This window comes from Diabrotica undecimpunctata, chromosome 10 (assembly GCF_040954645.1).
Source record: "Diabrotica undecimpunctata isolate CICGRU chromosome 10, icDiaUnde3, whole genome shotgun sequence".
Lineage (NCBI taxonomy): Eukaryota > Metazoa > Arthropoda > Insecta > Coleoptera > Chrysomelidae > Diabrotica > Diabrotica undecimpunctata.
The window spans coordinates 38899725-38915985 of record NC_092812.1 but is presented as its reverse complement, the minus strand read 5'-3'; positions in this window follow the sequence as shown (position 1 = coordinate 38915985).

Genomic DNA, 16261 nt, shown 5'->3' with positions numbered 1-16261 from the left:
CATGTGTATTTTATTTTTTATTTTGTAAGAATTTTGTTTTGCTTTGATTTTGTAAATTAGTCAATGTTGTTGATGTGTTTTTCGAATAGGCTCACGCCCCCCCATTAATAATACCGCGCCCTCCTAGGGGGGCGCGCCCCACAGGTTGAGAATCACTGTCTTAGAGTATTACTTTTGCAGTATCCAAAATGCAGCACCAACGCCTTTTATGTCTTTTGATACGTCAGTATACACTTGAAAATAATTTGGAAATGTTTGAGAAATATCGTGATTAAATATAATGGTGTTCCATAATGGTGCTATAATTTAGGAACACTATCAGCATAACTAATAAACCAAGTATAAAACTTATACTCAGAATAAATCAGGTATAGGCAAAATTACTAACAATAAACATGGAATAACTTAGATATAAGTTATACTTGGTACAAGAATTTATTCCAAGATTATACCGACCCACACCCTTGTTTAAGTCTAGTATAACCGTGGTATAACCTATTTTATGAATGTCAAAGTCATCAGTGGCAAGAATATATTATTTTAGCTATGTATTTAATAAAAAAATGTGTTTAAGAGGTGATGCGGCTGTCGAGGAAGTTGATAATTTAATTAACATGATGGAAAATACACGAAAAAGAAAAACTTTCAAAGAAAGAATAAATCCCTTTTCAAAATACACTGATCGAGAATTTAGAATAAGATATCGCTTTTCTAAAGTTGGTGTAAGGTTTTTAAAATACTCAAACTCAACATATAAGAAAACAAATAAAGATATATTTGGTGTCAGTTTCAAAGAAAAATCAAAATTGACATATTTCACTCAATATGTTGTTGTTCTATGTATTTGTGCAAAAGATTGCGACATTGCCAAACTATTATTTCGGAATAAAATGGGAATACTTATAACTAACATATACCGAGTTTATTTGTAACAAATTATTTTAGTATTATATTTACCTTATACTGAGGATAACTATTTTAGGTATAAATACGGAATAACCTTAGATTAAGAGTGTTTTATTAGTAAGATCGTATGAGTTTTTACTGTAATATTTTGAACATTAGCAGAAAAAACAGGTAGATTTTTGGAACAGTACACCTCATGGAGTATATCATGTATTTCCACATATGATTGTACTAAACATGGTAATTCTTTCTTCTGTCAAAATGTGTTTGTTAAATCCTGAATAAATAGATCGTGATATATATTTATAAGGTCACTGTTTTTAGACTTTGATTTTAAAATAAATTGAATACCTAGTTGTAACCTTCTTAAGGATAGTGGGTATTCAGAAATATATAGTACCAATTTATAGTCTTCAACATTTGTTTACTAGACAATCTAGTTTTTGTAAATGTGTGTTTGCAGCTTGATCATAAAATATAAAACTTACCGTAATCTAGTATGGACCGTATAAAAGATCGATATAAATATAAGGCTATATTAAGTAGCATCTGTACCCCATGTAGTGTGTGTTACTGCTCTAAGTATATTTAATCCTTTTTCTGATCTACTTTGGATATATTCAATATGATCTTTTCATAGTAATTTTCTATCTAATATGACTCCCAGATAGTTAACATTTTCGTGAACATTCTGGTGTGAATTTTGTGACTTTTAAAAATTGACTTTATTTGGTATATTATGTTTTCTGGAAAATATGCAAACCTGACTTTTTTCTTCTGAAATGGATTTATCAAAACATCAGTTCGTGATAACTCCGTAGCTTTGGTTAAGACGTTGTACTCCTGATGTTATGTCGCATCGATCTTTGTAGATGCAAATATCGTGAATATATTGTAAAACTTTAACTTTTTGTTATTTGTTATTTATTGTTTCTTTGAGGTCAGCAGTATACAATAAAAACAAAAGTGGTGATAATGTACTTCCTTGTGGTAATGCTTTAGAAGTAGTTCTTGGACCAATAAAATATTCTTTAATTTTAAAATATATTACTCTCTATTTAAATACAGTTTCAAAATATTTTGACAACATTTAGTAGGTAAAAATTTGACGGGATAAAAGAGTCAAATTTATATTAGTCAAGTACCCCCTCAACATCCAGAAAAAGAGCAGTTCTTGTTCATTTATTTGAAAAAGAAACATTTATATCTGTTATTAGGTAACCTAGATTTTCTGTCGTTGAATGTTGTTTTCTGTCCCCAAATTGGTGTATGGGTAGTATATTATTGGTTTCCATTCAAATTTCTAATCTAGACTTTATTATTGTTTCGAATGTTTTTATTAGGCATGATCCTAAGGATATACCTCTGTATGATTCTGGTTCCATAGAATATTTGTACGGTTTTACAATTGGAACTAATAATGTATTTTTTCTAACTATCTGGAAACATGGTGTGTGTCCATATATAATTTATTGTTTGCAGTAAGACCGTTTTACTACAATCGGGAAGATTCTGAATCATTATATGATGAATACCGCCTTTTCCAGGTGCAGTATTTTTATATGCATTTTATACTATTTTCTAATTCTTATGGAAAATTTCTTTAAAATAGGATGCTTGGTATCTAATTTTTCAGAGAGGTTACACTTTTCTAATATACATTCTTGGTATATAAATTTTCACAAAATATACGCCAAGAAGTTCTTTTACTCTGAAATATAACCCTTTTTGTGTATGCCACTGCTCTATTAAAGTTAATATATTTCTCTCATTAGAATTACGTTTAAAAAGTAAAAGCGCTTCTTTTTGCTGTCAGATAGCTCTGTCATAATTGGAATTCCACCAAGATTTACAGAATTTTGCATTAACTACATTTTTCTTTGGAATGGATTTATTACTTATATCAATAAATTTTTGATTGAACTGTTTATAAGTTATATCCTGGATGTTATTATCTGATATAAAATGTTCCATTAGATAAGAAAAAAGCGGCCAATCGGCTCTCTTTAAGTTACATTTTTGATTTAGATTTCTATGATTGTCTACATTTTGGTTTAAATGAAAGTAAAAGATTGCATTTCATTTTAATTCAAATTTCACCATTGTTCTACACGTGTTTCAAGTGATTTAAATCCTCATCAGGAACACTTGTGGAAGTTGAAACTGAAGTAATAAATAAAAATAAAAATAAAAACATTTATTGCCCTAATAATATTTACGTTTCACACTTAATTTATTTCAACTTAAGATATCTTAGCCTTTTTTCTTCTTGATGTCCCGCTGTTGCACCGCCTGATGTTGGTTTTCTTCCTCTCGGATCTTGAATTTTTCTGTCATGGACTCCTTGGCTTCTTCCTTTGTAGGTACGTGTTGCTGGTATCGTACCTACTTCCCTGATTGGTTGTCTTCGGCAACCACCCGGCTAGACCCTGATCAGATGGTCGATAAGTCTATGCGTTGTTCTGAATATCCTCAGGGTCCGATTTATCGCCAGGATGTCTCTGGTCTGAAGGAGTCTTCTTGTGGCTTGATGGAAGAAGTGTCTTGTCCTTTTCTCAGCCACCTCCCTCAGTGGTGTGTACTGGAGCCTTTCTTTGATGGTTGCGTTTGTTATTCGTTCTTCCCATGTTGATCCGTCGATGTTCCTATAGCATGATGTTTTTGTTGCTTCGAGCTTCTTCCAGTTGTACTCCGCGATGGAACTTCAAACTGGGACAGCGTATAGTATAACCGATCTAACGTATTAATCTTGAAATCTTGAATCTTCTTGGCCTTCGATAGTGGACTGGACCTAAAAATATAAGAAAGTATTAGTTTTTTAGCAGCGTTTGCTTTTACCTTGGTTTTTTGGGTGTGTAACTTGAAGTTTAGTCTTCTGTCGAAGTAAACTCCTAGATACTTGACTGCTTCTCCTGATTGGATCCTGTTCCCTCTCACTGTAATTTTAAGCACTGGTGCACTCGTCTCCTGGGTGAACATGATAAGTTGTGACTTCTCTGCATTGATTTTGATCTTCCATAATGGGGCAATCTAGCTCTGTCCATCTTGTATATTAGTGCCTTCTTCCAGATTGTGTCATATGCCTTCTCGGTGTCTAGGATGGCCATTCTTGTTCTCTGTCTTCTGTTGAATTTTATCTTCGTGTCGCTGATGACTCTTGCTATGGAGCTGGAGTTCGCAATCTCTTCCTCTTCTGAATCCAAATTGGTCCTCCTGGATGATTCTTCTTCTATTTCAGTCTTCTGTAGATGATTTTTTCCAGAACTTTTCCTAGTGTTTCCAGTAGTGATATTGGCCTGTAGCTTTCCGGTCTTCTTCCATATTTTCTTGGTTTTAGTAGAGGGATGATCTTGGCGTGTTTCTAGTTACTTGTAAAGTGTCCTTTTTCCAAGCAGGACTTGAAGATATGGTACAGCTGTACTATAATCTTCTTATGTAGTTCCTTGAGGGTAATGTCGTGTATTCCTTCTGATCCTGAAGCTCTGCTTTCTTTTAATCTTCTAATGATTTTGGCGACTTCAGTTGGGTTAGTGTAGTCTTCTTCCTGTACTAAAAACTCATTTAGTTTTGATCCTTTCGTATTCTGTATTGACTTCCTCTATGGTTCTTGCATCCGACATGTTTTGGTTTTGCCTGTGTGTTGCTGCCATTCTTCTAGCGATTGCATCCACTTTGTGTTTCGAAGTGTGTTCCTTCGTCGTCTATGATTTGCGGCATCTTTTGTTTTCCTCTTCGTTTGGCTTTCAGCATTTTCCCTTCTATGTTGTCCTCCAGAGCTTGTTGAATTTTCCCATCATTTCCATTTGGTTGAGTTGTCTTCTGCAGTTTGGCCAATTTGTTTCTTTCTATCTCTATCTTTCCCTTGATTCATTTGTTGGAAGGTCCACTCTTGATCATTTGAAGGTCATTTTTCCTATTTCCGGTTTGTGATCCGAACTGCATTCGAAGTGAGCCCTTACGTCTTCTATTATGACGTCTTTTGTGATGAATAGGTCCAACGTTGAATTGTTTTGTCCTCGAATGGGGTTGATTCTTGTAGGTTGGTCTGGTGCGAATAACACTTTATTTCTGTCCTCACAGTATCTTAGAAGAATTGTTCCTTCTCTTGTGGTGTTTTTGTATCCCCAAATTGTATGTTCTGCGTTGAAATCTCCGGCTAGGACTACAGCATCTGCAGAATTCAGCATGACATCTAATTCTTCCAAAGCTAGATCGTTTTCTCCTTTCCTGTAAATAGAAAAAATGTTAGTTGTACCTATTTTAATACCTACATTTTCAAATTGATTTGTTTTAAACTGAAATGAAATGCAGTCTAGTATTTGGCTATTATAATTTAAATAACAACCTGGTACGCTAGCAGCGCCATCTATACGAAGTAACAAGAAGTAGAGAGACCTCTCTTTGATAGCAAATTAGGTGAACCGGAAATTCAAAGCCTCTTACTAGAGGCTGTTAAACGACGCTATAAGTAACCTTTTACTCCGACATGCATCTAAGGGTTTACCTTTAAAAACACTACCTTTTTCGCTCTTTACGTAGAGAAAAGTAGTATGAAAAATATTTATTATCCATAAAAATATTTTAGCCATACTTAGCTCAACGACTTACATACTTCTCATTTAGGAAAAAATGTTAGTATACCATTTAATAATAAAAGTTCTTCGGTGACTCTTCCTTTATATTAAATTTTTAAATAAAGTTTTTGTACTCTTGAATAAAATAAATATAAAATTTAATTAGTTAACAATATTACTAAATATTATTATTCAATATTACTAAAGTCAAATTAAGTTATAATAAAAAAGTGTCGCTGGAGTATATGAATCTTTATTTTATTGCCTCGCTACACTTTCAGCTTCCTCGTGAAAATTTCTAGTCTCACCAAAATAAAATGTTTACTTTTTCAGAGAGCACACCGATACTGGTCAAGACTCCTAGACATTCTCTTTATGGAGTTCCTGGATACATTCCCGTCTACATAAGGAGGGGAGACACCCCACTCGAAGAAATTAATCCTAATTTGGCTGAAGCGTTCTACGTCAATGCCGAGAAACACAATAGAATAACTTATGGCAGATTTATTGGGGAAAAATCTGATAAAGAGACCATTAAAACTGGATATACAGATAGTATTAAAATGACTGGAGTTGATAAAACTTTTTCAAATACAAACCTTGATGTTGAAGAAGAAGAAACACTAATTAACAAACTTAAGGAATCAAAAAATGAGAAACCATCCAGTTACATCCAAAAGATACCGCGAGCTTAACACTGTGATAAATAGACTTAAGGTATTTATTTTTGAATTGTATATACGTCAATTGTTACATCTAGTGAGTCTTTAAGTATACAATAAATTATTTGAATTGGATTTAATTTAATTTTTATTTATAATAGTTCATTAATCATTCGTTTGGAATTGGGTACCTTGCTGCAAGAAGGGGTAGCTCCATTTATAATAACTTTTGGGAAAATAGAAAAAATGTTTTATAAAAATTTACTCATGTATTAATTACAATAAAGCAGTTTAGTTAAAAGATATAAAGATATATTGGTACACCTGCCAACTTATTCCTTTAAATATATAAGCTTCTTTTTGGAGAAGAAATGCAAACAAATTTGGAGCTGCCCCTCTCTTGCAGCAAAATAAAAAAATACCTAGTATCTATTGTAATTATTATTGGAAAATAAAAAAAAAGTTACTGCAAAATCTGTTTATTATTATTAAAAATTAACAAAAAAACATTTTTTCTTTTATATTTAAACAGAAAATTAGTCTATTCGTCTGCTTGGTCGTCGTCATCCGTGCCTGAAATCTGAGAATCCTGGTTATCATTACCAACGTCATCACATTTAAGGGATTGGTTAAACTCCATTTCGTTGGCTGGAACGTAGTTGGTAGCTAACTGCATTACGTCTTTGTACTTGAACTTTTTTACGGGTATTGATGACTCGTACACCATCAAGTTAGTTTCAACTGAAAGATTATCTTTATTGTCCCTCAAAATATAGTACGATTTAAAAATAGGAATACCAGTTGAATCCGGTGTTAAGAAATCTTAAACCTGTTTTTGAGAATTCATTATAACTTTTTTAAAATGGTTCTCAAAATGACTGCTTAAAATGAAGATCACATCTTTATGAACCATAATGGGTATGAAATATTTGGATGTCTGTTGAATAAACTGTATTGTGTAGAAGAGAAAATATAATCTTTTTTTCGTAAAAACTTTTCTATAACACCAAAACAACGGTCACACGGTAGGAAACTGTGCCCTGGTTCAGGAAAACGATGTTGAATATTTTCCAAAGACGTGGTTCTTACAAGAAGATGTAGAAACTGTAGTATCGTTGAATTTTTATTTTGAGCTACAGCATTATCGGAAAAAAAGTACAGTTGTCTGACATTTTTTGGAAGGATATTTTTTATGTAGTGATAAAGAAAAGAAACAACTTCATTCGGTCATTTTCTAGCGGTTGTTTCATCGTAAATGTAAAAATGAACTTTGCCGGTTTTGCCCGAATGTATGAAAAAATTGTAGAACCATAGTTGATGTTTTGTAGAAGGCTTCACCGGTCGAAATTTTCGGCAGAGGAAGATTCTGCTGAAAATCAAACGTTAAAATTTCTGTCGTTATTTTGTTGGCTCAGTTTTGTCTTTTCTTTTAAGTCTGTAAAAAAACGTCTTGCTTTAACCTCATGTACTTTCTTTTCAAGTCGTAAATTTTCCTTTTCAGTATCATCAAGAGCTGGATATTGAAGGCTATTGTGTAATATGTCACATCTCTATAAAAATCGTAGGTTACTTTAGTTTTATAGTTTTTATCAACAACACTTTCCGGTTCATTCACTTGCAAATAAAGTTCATGTATCTTTTTAACATTAAGATAAGGAGACAAATAAAATCGGGACGTTTTCACTCGGCTGTAGTGTGACTCACGTCGTGGAAAATTTTTTGTGTGATTATCTGCCTTTTGCAGTAAATCTTTTAAAATGCGATTTTTTCTATTTTTATGTTTACCTTGTTTGCTGTTCGGGGGTGTAATGTTGTTACTACGCAAAGTTTTAGCAATATTATCCACTCGTTTTTTGGATATCCCGTGTATTGCTCCACTTTGGCTAGTGGCCCTTGGACACTACTACATTTCCAGTTAACATTACTTTTTTCTTCTGTAATACACTTTTTCTTAATGTTTCGTTTCCACTTAGCTGGATCAACACTTTTTCTATTCTTCGCAAACGAAACACTCTGAACGTCGTTTTGAACTGTATTGACTGGAAGCTCGTGTTTTTTTACACGCCTTCTTTTCACTGAAGGCCCTGCTTCATCAGGATCAGAGCTTTTTTCCGATTCGGATGGATTATACAGATCAGACGAACCTCTACTAAACAGACTAACATTATCAAAATCAGTTTCTCTACCACTCATGATACAAATAAATAATAAAAAACACTTAAAAAAATAAATAAACAGTTGTATAGAAACACATGTGGTCAACTTGTGTAAAATGCACAGCGAGAATACGTTAGACCGTTAGAGCAATGGACTTCAATCGACTGAATCATAGACTAAATACTAAACTTAAACTTCCGTTAATTCCGTTCGATGCCAAGCTAAAGGTTACAGCCGAAGCGTACAGGGGCAGCTCTGGAGCTGCATCCTTCTTGCAGCTTCTTGATAATTTCGGAGGCAGGTATATAAACAGTTATAGGTTTACCATTTATAAATGGATCTGCTTCTTTCTTGCACCAATCAATTCAACTAATTTTTTACATAATATGCATCTATAAACTGAAATTTGACCAAAAATGGAGCTGCCCCCTTCTTGCAGCAAGGTCCTCAATTACAAAATAATACATACTTAAGTGTTACCTTTCTTGTCAAATGAGTAAGTTTTATCACTACAGGGTAACCATAATCAAAAAGGACATGCGAAATCTTCCTATATTTTAAATTGCTCTCGTACACACATACGCACACACACACACACACGCGCAGTGAGGAGAAGGAATAATCTGGGTTAGAGGTGGACAAATCGATCAATACTCGATCCGGCAAGAAGCGGGGAGTGACCAGTCAATACTTAGTCACGGTACGGTTTGGTCTCAGATCAACACTCTAAGACTGGGTTCGGGAGTTGCTACTAGATCAATACTCTAGCAGAAGCGGTTGGCGTTCACTCAATACTCTAGAGCCAGTGGAAGTTTCCCCAGTTCAATAATCTGATAGAACTCGATTCTCTGTTGCAGCGGCCGTTGTTTTATACCTTTGCCGGTATTCCATCTCCAGCACCGTTGGTTGGGGAAGAGTGCGGGTGTAGCGAGCGGTGGCAGTGTTTAATGTAGGATAGAAAACAACCTTTAAACTAAAACTGTATAGCATTTAATTATAAGAAATAAAAATGACTTTACAAAACCGGAACCGAAAGATATGTCACTCTGCGGCACATGCTCCATCGTCGCTGTCAGCCCGGCACACACGAATTATGAATGTTCTTGGGAAAAACAATTTTTTAAAAACTGAAACGAAACTTATATAATCTCTTATAACTTATAATATCAAAAGTTCTAGAGAGTGCATCAGCGACTACTACACCTGAAGCTTTACGATGAACAATTTTATAATCGTATTGTGCCAATTTTAAAATCCACCTAGCCAAACGAGGAGATGGGCTCTTCATACTTTGTAACCACACCAAACTACTTTGGTCAGTTATGACCGTAAACGAACGACCGTCAAGAAAATATCTAAAATGTTCAATACCTGTAATTATAGCTAACAACTCCTTTTCAGTTGTAGTATAATTTTTCTGGGCTTTATTTAACTTTCTGCTGGTGTAGGCTATAGGGTGTTCTTCTTCATCAACAATTTGATAGAGTACCCCACCAGATGCTGTGTTTGAACAATCAGTTATTAAATAGACAGGCTTCGAGAAATCCGGTGCTACCATTACTGGGGAATTTGTGAGATTCTCCTTGATTTTAATGAAAGCTTCATTAGCTTCAGAAGTCCACACAATATTTTGTCCCTTTTTCCTATTTTGAAGTAGATCAGTGATAGGGGACAGCAAGGTAGAATACGACTTTACAAATTTTTTATAATAACCCTCCATTCCTAACAATCGACGGACTTGAGTGGTATTTTTAGGCACTGGAAAATCACGAACAGCTGATACCTTATCAGGATCAGTATGGAGACCATGTGAATCTACAACATATCCCAAAAACTTAATAGACTCACGACACTAAATCTCAAGTGAGGATTCGGACTAGCTTCAATGCACTGAATCGTGGCTTTAAAGATGAACTGATGGGACAAGAAACGAAATGAGACCTATTAATATCAAACGTGATACAACTAAAGAAGGTCACTGGGAATAAATCTATATAAAGAGGACGACAAGTAGAAAAAGAGAAGGGCGCCAATTCAACAATAGTTGAGATTTTGAAGTAACGAATGACTGGAAATAATGATACTGGAGATAATCACCTGAAATACAAAATACTAAAGACTAATTTTATCTTCCTATATTATATACTGGTTAGTAGAAACTGAAATAAAACGCAAAATACCAATGATAAATATATTGATCGACGGACTTGAGTGGTATTTTTAGGCACTGGAAAATCACGAATAGCTGATACCTTATCAGGATCAGGAGACCATGTGAATCTACAACATATCCCAAAAACTTAATAGACTCACGACAAAAGCTACTAAGTTAATAGTCAAATTTGCATCTTTTAAACGCTGAAACAACTGCTGCAATACAGAGATATGAGTTTCAAAATCAGAAGTGATAACAAGAATATCATCAAGGTAATACTGACAAAAAGGATCTAAAGCAGGACCACTTACCAAATCCATTAACCGACACATAGTCTGCGGAGCAGACACAAGACCAAAAGGCATTGTAGTGAACTGATACAATCCTTTTCCATTGACTGCAAAAGCAGTGAGCTTCTTACTCTCTTCGCTCAGTGGAATCTGTAAAAATGCTTTCTTCAAGTCAATAGATGAAATGAATTTAGCGTTTTGTAACTTACTCAGGATGATATCTATACGAGGTATAGGATACGCATCTCTGTTCATGGTTATACTGTTAAGTTTACGTCCGTCAAAACAGACACGAAAAGTCCCGTCTTTCTTTTTTGTCAACCACAAAGGGCTACAAAAAGAAGAAGTACTGAGCTCAATAATACCTAACTTTAGCATTTCATTTACCTCCTTTACTAGGCTTTCATGCCAGGCTTGAGGCAAGGGATATTGATATTGCCTGAAGGGCTTGGACGAACCCACATCAATGTGATGTTCGATGAGATGAGTTCTACCCAACTTATTTTTCGAAGAGATAGAAGAGAATGATTTGATAACATTATTTAACTGCTCTACTTCACGAGCATTAAGTCTACTCACATCTTTAACTGCATTGACACAAGATATATTAAACGAAGAGACAGATGAGGAAAATTCAGGAAAATTTAATTCACTATTAAAAGTTTTCAGAAAATCCATTCCTAGAATAACTGAATTTTTAACTGAAGGGATAACAAAGAATGTAATCATTCTTTTACAAAAACTAACAGAAATTTCAGTAGTGAATTGACCTAAAATCGGTTGAACTTGACCATCAGCTGTAGTCACCTGCAAACTCTGATCTATTTCTATCTTAACATTAGAATTTTGGAGGAATTCCAGACCTAAAGAACATAAAATAGAGATATTGGACCCTGTGTCCAGTAAAGCTAATCAAGAATGTCCTAAGATAGAGATTTCAAGGTACGGACGATTATCCTTGTTTTTATGCACTAACAATGAATTAATATCAAAATCAATAAAAGAAGATAGGGGATTATTCGGAGAGCCTACCGAGGAATCACATGTCTCATGATCAACTAACGTTGTCCTCTTTTCGGTTGGTATTTGCAGTTCTGTGGTCTTTTGTCTTTCGGTGGAGGGTGAGAAGTTTGACTGGTGGATGCTTGAGCATCCAGACTCGAGAAACTGCTTTCTGGTTTTTTGAGGATTTTCAACTGTATTCCCTGTATTTCGTTGAGGAGCGGGAGCTAGGGACAAAAGCCCACCCCTTCTGTCGTTTCCCGAACAGAATTGACATTCAAATTTGCGGACACCTTGACGTCCACATCCATAACAAAACCGAATTCTAGGTTCAGAACATTCATAATACCCATGTCCTGATTGACGACAATTACAACAGGTAATCTTTGAGTTAAAAGCAGAGACATTATCAAACCGGGAATAATTTGGTCTACCCGAATAGGACGAATCAGGATTTCTAAAATTCTGCCGAATAGGAGCTCTAGACACACTGTCAGACGTCCATGACAAAACTTCTTCCAGCTTCTTACATTTTTCAGTAAGATCAACAATCGAGGGAATATCTGTAAGTGCCAGACTAGAATGGTACGATGGCAACAAATTTTTCTTGATAATCCTAACAGTATGAGGTTCAGGAAGGTCTCCAGACGTTTACACAGACTAACAATCTCGTTAATAAAAATTGTAACTTTCTCCTGTGGAGCTTGTTTACGAGACTTGATTTCATCAAGGAGATTATCCTCGTAGTTGTAAGGGAGAAAATCTGATATCTAAGTTTGGCAACTAACTCTTGCCAAGAAGCAAAACTACCTCGGTTATTGAGGTACCAAGTAAAATCTGAATCTTTAAATAAATCAGCAGCAGACGAGTAACACTCTTTCTCGCTGTTACCACGTGCTATACGCAGACATTCTACCTTCTCCAAGAAACTAACAACATTTTCAATTGATTGTCCTGAAAAATGTACACCCCATTTATGAATAGAAGCAGACTTAACAAAAGGAAAGGAATTTACAGAAACACTAGCATTATGAGGAGTGGAATGAGCCTGTGGAGTCACTCTAAAATCAAGTTCACCTTCCAGAGTAAGAATTCTAAGATTAAGAGACTTCTTTAGTTCATCCTCTTCCTCTGTTGTAGATTCTAACAGATGGACTCTACCTGCAACATGACCTAACCGAGAAGTATAACGACCATAGGCAGTGTCACTAGGGGAACCAACAAAAGAACCAATTTTCACTTTCAAATCTGCAAGAGTAGCCTCTATTTCAGGAATCTCATCACTAAAGTTAGGATGGGAAGCTGACAGAACAACATGACTCCTATTTGCTGAAGCTTGCTTCAAAGCATCTCTCAGAACACCCCTTTTTTCATCAACTGTTTTTAACAATGGACTGGTTAAATGACGGACTCTAAACTCATACTCTAATTCAGGAGCTAATAGATGCTCTACCTTAAAAGCTGACATATTACACAACTGAGAGATATACAAGAGAATAAGTAAAAGTAGGTAAAGTCTAACTTACTCTCTGACTCCAAGTTAGTATTCTGAAGGGATACCTATACCAGTAGTGTTTACTTGTTTTGGTCCAGTCGTCAAATCCAATGAAATATACTGCTACAACTCCCCAAGGAACCTAAAATTTTAAAACTGTTATTTCGATGTAGTGACTTAACTTATTGACTACTCCGGACTTGTAAAATATGTGAACTAGTTAACTTTAAGTTATTTAAATTTTTAATTTATTTATTATTAATCTAAAATAGTTATTTAACCAATCAAAACCAAAGCAATTTATTCAGTCTACACAGTATATAGCAAAACAAGTTGATTTAAGATATAGATATGAGGTAATGTCCAAAAAAAAATTGAAGTACAAAAACTAAATGTCAAAATGAAAATCTAAAAGCACAACCAGTGAAAACCACAACAACCCAAGATCAAAACCAAAAGTTAAAGGAGATATATTTTTTTTAAAGCCAGAAGTGGAAAAGAAGCCACACATTGTGTCTAGCCAATTGAATGTCAATTCTGTTCGGGAAACGACAGAAGGGGTGGGCTTTTGTCCCTGGCTCCCGCTCCTCAACGAAATGAAACTGAAATGAAAAAACTGAAACTCACAATTAAAACTTTTATTTTCGACTTACAAAGATTTTAGTAACAACACAATAAATAAAAATCAGACTGAAAAATATTGATTTTTACATGGTGTTTTATAATTTTATAATTGCTGATCTTGCTGTCCAATACGTCGCAATTCAGTCCAGAATTTTCAAGCGGTAGCCTCGTGTTAAATCCACGTGGTAGAATTCACTGAATGGTAGCGGTCATTGTACTGTAACTACTCCATCCCCTGAAGAAGTTTTGTGAGGGACGAACAGAACTGTTAAGACTGGAATATGTTTTTCTTCCTTTTTGTACCGGTTTTAGTTCGCCTTGTTGTTGTTTTAGTGGGCCTCTTCTCAGATGTCATAAATTTTGCGAACACTCACACCGCACATTTTCGAAACTTTTTCCACAGTAATAGTCAAGCTGTCACCAATTTGTAAGTTAAGATGATAGTTAGGTTCCGAGGCTGTACATTGTTTCTTTGAGCAGTATTTGTTTTTACGATTGGTAGGTTGCTAAGCTTACCAATCATCCTCCACATTTTATCCGGGCTTGGGACCGGCTGTGGTAACCGCAGAGATACTCAATCCACCCCGCAATTATCCCAGGCAGTGTTTAGCAAGAGAGATACCTCTAGGAATAATCAAAACGATCGAAAATATCTACCAAAACAACACAATAAAATTAAAAGTAGAAGAAGAACTAACCGACCTTATTGAAGCTGGCAATGGGATAAGACAGGGAGATTCCCTGAGTCCTCTATTGTTCAACCTGATTGTGAACGAAATAATAAAAAAAGTAAGAACTAAAAAAGGATACCAAATGGGAGAAAAACAACTTAAAATAATCTGCTATGTAGACGACGCAATACTACTCTTTCAAAGTGAAGATGATTTATAACATATGCTGCACCAATTTAATGTAACCGCCAGAAAATTTAACATGTTCATTTCCCCAAAAAAGACAAAATGCATAGTTACAACAGCAAATTTACTAAGATGTAAATTGGAGCTGGAAGGTCACATAATAGAACAAGTGATGGAGTTTAAATATCTACGCATCACATTATCTATCTACGGAAAGCTCGAAACCGAAGTGAAAGATCAAGTGAATAGAGCAAACAGAGCTGCAGGCTGCCTAAATGAAACAATATGGAAAAATAAAAATATCGGGAAAGAAACGAAAGGCAGAATTTACAAAACAGTCATCAGACCAATAATGACATCCGCGGCAGAAACAAGACCTGACACAGAGAGAACAAAAAGGATGTTAGAAACAGCAGAGATGAAAATACAGAAAAATTGATAGTAAGATACTATGGGACAGAGCTAGAAGTACAGATATATGACGTAGATGCAAGGTGGAGAACATCAAGAACTGGGTAAGAAATAGAAGAGTAGAATGGAACGATTATATAATCCGACTGACAACAAATAGAGTAGTAAAGACGGCAAGAGACGGTTCCCCAATAGAAAGACGATCAGTAGGAAGACCACGAAAACGATGGAACTACAACTTACTGGAGGTACATTGAAAAGCAGACAGTCATGTCTATATAAAAAGAAGAAGAAGAAGAAGACAAGAAGATAATAGTTCAATACATTTAACACCACATGTTTTACTTGCACACTAAGAGTCATACCCTGTTTGAAATTCACGACAGATACTGGCAACGGCTCCATGATGTAGATAATTTCATGCGCTTGCAAAAATGAAATAGAACTGAGCTTTTATAGTTTTTGCCAACAAGTTTTTGGTCTAATAGCCAGTAGACAAATCGACAAAGAGACATGTTTAATTTGACAATGACAATGGGAATTAAAACTGATTCGCTTCTCCTAATGACTTTATAATGATCTTTATTTCCCAAAGAATCTGTTTACAAAGGAAGATATTGAAAATTGATAAATATAGATAAGCTATTAACAATGAGTTATGTGTGTGTGTGTGTGTGTGTGTGTGTGTGTGTGTGTGTGTGTGTGTGCGTATGTGTGTGTGTATATATGTAGATAGTGAATGGCATTAGAACATGTCTATTTACCACAAAATATTTGTATTTTTTATTATTATTTAGGATAGTATAAGGATAAAAACATGGCTACTAGTTTCTTGTCTAGGGACCCATCAAGACATTTTTATTAAGACAAACTAGACTAGGTCAAGGGCAGGAGGTATTAACAAATGGGGTAAAACAGAGGTTTGGATTCTAATTACATAATGCTTGTAAATACACATATATTTAACCATAGATAATATCTATTTTTGCTTCTAAAACAAACTTGATTAAAATGTTGTATTATTCTTTTTCTTGTTGTGCTAATAAAGTAAAGATGTTAGTTGGTAGACTTTTCAAAAATTTTCAGTTCTTGGTGTAGCATATCTGTAGATTAGATTAAGAGAGGTGG